We start from the raw sequence: 4,425 nt of genomic DNA on the forward strand, positions 1-4,425 counted from the left end.
GATATTTCGAACAGAGGTTGTTCTTCTTCTGGGCATCGTCCTCATCATTGGCATGACGTGTTAAAGGAGCATAGAAAAGAAATTAGAATGGCTGAAAACCGTTTTTAATTCGTCAAGCAGTGTGTAAAAATCATTCTCGTAAAATATATCGGCTGAACAATGTTTTGTTACAACCCAAGCAGCACAAAGGACTGGGATTCGGCTGGGAACGTAACGGGGATGATGGGTTCGAGGTGGCCGATATCGCCGTCACGAGCCCGACTGCTTCCCGACTATGTGAGGGGGAAGAATTGAGGGAGAGGGAAACTACATAAAATTATTTCCCGATAGATCCCCGTTCGTGTCCCGGTCAGAATTCTTTCCCGATAGATTCCCGTTTGCGTCCCGGCCAGGATTCTTTCCCGATGGATCCCCGTTAACGTCCCGATCTGCTGTGGTGTACTGGCTAAGTATTTCTTCCCGCTCGTCTCCCGATGTTTATGCAGATTCGGTAACACGTGATCGGATGGTACAGCTCGAGACAAAGTTTCTGAAACACGGGTTTTCTGTATTGGACTTTTCCCAGCCACCTTTGGGAAATGCTTGTTGAGCAGAATCCTTGGGGATTCTGTTCAACAAGTGTTCCCCTTAGGCCGCAGGGGAGGCGTAGAGAAGTGAAATACAAAACACCCGTGTTTCAGAAACTTTTGTCCCAAGCTGTACGAGACAGTGAAGCATCCCTTCAGGAAGGAATTTGGCTGTCTGGTATGAGGTAACTCTTTCAAACATTGGGCTGCAGTTCACTTCATGTGTTGTGTTGTGTTGTGTTGTATGACGGAAAACATGCACACGCAGCACCCTGAACAGAAGTATTAATGGAGCCTCACTGCAAAGCACGCAAGTACAAGATACTCGGGAAGAGTCGGCCACGCCCGAACGAAACGACCGAATCTCCCGAATCGAAAAACTCACGTGAAACGAAACGAAGAGAGCTTTAGCAAGTCGAACTGATCGGACGAAAACCGCTGCACCGAAACCCGCAAAGACTACGCTGGAGCTCCCTGCATTTGGGCTACCGCGACTGCCATCGCCATCATCTTTGTTTTGGTTGTCATTGCTGGGTGCAAATGGCCGGCGTGTGTGTTCTTAATGTTTCTGAGCAACAAGTTTTGCAAAGTTTGGTTCGGAGGGAGTATGGAACGCCGTTTTGTGGTCAACGTGGCCAGAGTGCCTCAAAAGTACTCCTGCCGCATTCTGGTCACTGTTATAAATGTGAATCCCTGCCACCATCAGCAGCTTTTAAGTAGATTCATGGCACATGAGGAACCTGCGATGTACACCATCGCACACAGTCAAGAAAAATGTAGCATTTAACCTTGCTTTCCTTCATTATAACAAACAAAAAAAAAAGAAAGAAAGAAAGAACACTAGAGAAAGGGTCGGCAAAACAGTGAGTGTTTTGTTGTTTTTGATTCTATTGATCTCTCACTGTCAGGTTGCACTGCCGATCTGTTCACAATCATAACTAACTAATACCTTAGCTTTGGCCAATCTCATGTTGCAATTTTGCTTCAAACACAACATTCAGGGATTCTTATGAAAACAGCAGCATTTCTGAAAGATCCTGGAACGGCCACAATCTCAAGAGGTAGTACGATTCTACCCGTCGTCATATTTCGTCCGCCAAGCCATTGCGCGGAGATGTTGGCTCCATGCCCATTTCAACACAGGCTCACCCGCGCTCGCTCGCGCGTCGTCGCTTGTCTTCCATGCCACCAGCCAGCGCTGCGCGCTGCCTGTCGCGCATGCGCTGTTCTTGTTGGCTTCGCTTTGGCTGCTGTAACGGTCGTTTCTCGTCGCCGCGTGTAGTTCGCGTAATTGCGAGCGTTCCAGCAAGTCTAAAGCGTTTTAGAGGCTTTGTATTGTTGTTCTCACCTGGTGCTGTCGTTCTTGCAACCCGTCTGATATTGCAACTGTCTGTAAGTGGAAGCGTTTCTTCTAACCGCGAGCAAACCAGTCGGCCTCGTTTGACATGTCAAAGAGTGAAGACGCTACCTTGCATGTGAAGCCAAATCGTTCTTCGCCTTCAGGATTATTGCCGTTTCAGGTGTGTAATTAATATAACTCTGAAGTAATATGTTCGACTGCGCCATGCATTCTCATTGTTCGTTTTACTCTATTTGCAGGGATCTGCGCAACGACAGGGAGATAGAACGCCAAGTGAAGTCGACTGTGTACTTTGTGCAGACGGTATGTCATATGTCTCTACACTGCTCTACATATAGGTGTCCTGCCATCGTATTTTCTGGAACGATATTTCTTGCAGGTTCAGCGTGTATGACGCAGCGGCCTTCAGCAAGAGAAACTCAAGCACCGTGTTCAAATGCAGTGGGGACTCTTGCTGGCCATGACAACGCTTAGAAGTGCTTTTTCGGAAGAAGGACAAGTTGGACCGGAAATGAGGACCTAGGTGTGCTCTTTTGCGCTGTTGTTCACCGTTCGATCATTACCAGTTTTTGTGCCCCCGTGAGTTCAACGCTTAGGTATGTTGATGATAAATGGATATGCGTTAAAAGGTACGTACTCCGGAGTGGTGAATTGTTCTGGTGAAGTGATTCGTTGCTGCTATCTCCTGTTTCGTGAGGGTTCTTGTCGGTACTCATATACCGCAGGCATGAGGGGCTTTCTTTGCAGAACATTTCAGTAAACCAAGACTGCAGCATTTTCAAGATTGCCATAACCAGCATCAATGCAGCTCTCATGTCAACATCAGCATCAAGACAGCTCTGATGTGAGCATCAGCCAGCGCAGCTCTGATGTTAACATCATCAGAGCAGCTGTGATGTTAACATCAGACCTGATGTCGCTTTTTTTTTCAATAGGGATGCTTCTCCTTGACCATGTTTTTTTTTTGCTTATTGACGTTTTTGTGAAGGAACGCTGAATATGCGCACACCATTGACTGTCAGCTCTAGTCCCGGTCAGCTGTCATTTTTTACAGTTTTCGTTGTAGTAATTGCTAGTCATTTGCACCAAAGGCGCTGGATGTGAACTATTTTCTCTTTCCTGGACTTGCATTTCTCCCAGTCGTTGGCTTTGTCATTTTTTCATAATTTAAATTTTCTCTTGGTAACTCTTGAGTTTCGTAATCCCTACGCTGTGCATTTTACCATTTTTGATAAAGCTCATTCCACGTACCGTGCACATACTATTTTGTGCTGAAGTGCAGCAATTGTTTCGTTACGTCTAATGTTACATGCCATTCATTTTTGTGTCTGGGCAGTACTGAAGCGTGAGCAGATAGGCAGACTGCCTATTACTGCATAACTTCGTTTTCTTTGAGGCACCACCACTTGGACAGGCAGACCGCCTCTTGCTGTATACTTTTTCTTTCTTTTGAGACACTGTTGACGTGCGAGTGGTTACGCAGGCAGGCTGCATATTACTGTATACCATTTCCCACCATGCAGCAATTTTACCGTTACGTCTAATATTAATGCTACAAGCCGTTCATTTCTTCCAGGGCCATTGCCGAAGTGCAAGTGGTTAGGCAGACTGCCTACTACTGCATACCTTTTTTGTTTCCTTTCAGAGACCACCTCTTACTGTGTACGTTCCCCCCCCCTTTTGAGACACCATTGAAGGGCCAGTGGTTACGCAGGCAGGCTGGATATTACGGTAGACCATTTCCACCCTTTTCTTTTCAGGCTACATTGGCAATGACAGTAGTTATGCGGACATGCTGCATATTTCTGTATACCCCTCTTTTTTTGTTTTTCATTTCAGACACAATTGGCATGCATTGGATGATGCAGGCAGACTGCTTAGTGTACACCACTCGTCGTTTAGTCTATTGAGGTGCTCCAAGTGTTGTGTCAGTCTATTTCCTCTCCGAAAATAAAATGTTGGGCTCTACACACACTGTTTACACTCAAAATTATTGTAATTATTAAAAATAAGCATATTAATGCCAAAATATGCATGGGGGGGGTAAATATGCATGGGGGGAGCCCCTGCCAGCATTATCGGGGATCCGCCGGGGACCTGCTGGGACCGAATACTTGCTGCCGATGTCGGTCCTTAATCATCCCGGTGTTGCAAACTGGAGGAAGGACCGGTATCGGCTGGTGGCATGCCCCCGACTTTGTAGGATTCTTTCCCGATGCTGGACCGGCTTCGCCCCGGTCCTTTGTGCTGCTTGGGAACGCAATTCGATTTATAAAATCGCTCCCGTGGAGGGAGGCTCGCGCGCTCGAGCCACAAGCCACTCCCCATAGACAGTGACGTCAAACGTTAAAAGTGCTCTCATTCACTACGGAAAATTCGTCTGCTTGGGGCACGGCATGCTCCTTGTTGACAGCGGTTCAGTATCTTCTGTTGGTTTGAGGCATAAAACAGAGGTGAAAACGAACAATAAAACATTAAGCTCGTAATGGTAACGCGATC

The 4,425-nt window shown here is 46.7% G+C and overlaps 1 long non-coding RNA gene across 3 annotated transcripts; it reads left to right on the forward strand.

Moving 5' to 3' along the window:
* Positions 1-209: 209 nt before the first annotated feature.
* LOC135386131 (uncharacterized) lies at positions 210-3,896 on the forward strand. 3 transcript variants are annotated; one of them, XR_010420605.1, is made up of 4 exons: positions 210-2,086; positions 2,166-2,229; positions 2,306-3,657; positions 3,766-3,896. It is a non-coding gene; the product is annotated as an uncharacterized LOC135386131 (long non-coding RNA). The 3 variants fall into 3 exon arrangements; XR_010420606.1 differs by having other exon boundaries at positions 215-2,086; positions 2,306-2,770; positions 3,572-3,896; XR_010420604.1 differs by having other exon boundaries at positions 214-2,086; positions 2,306-3,896.
* The last annotated feature ends 529 nt before the right edge of the window (positions 3,897-4,425 follow it).

Source organism: Ornithodoros turicata, chromosome 2 (assembly GCF_037126465.1).
Source record: "Ornithodoros turicata isolate Travis chromosome 2, ASM3712646v1, whole genome shotgun sequence".
Taxonomy (NCBI): Eukaryota; Metazoa; Arthropoda; class Arachnida; order Ixodida; family Argasidae; genus Ornithodoros; species Ornithodoros turicata.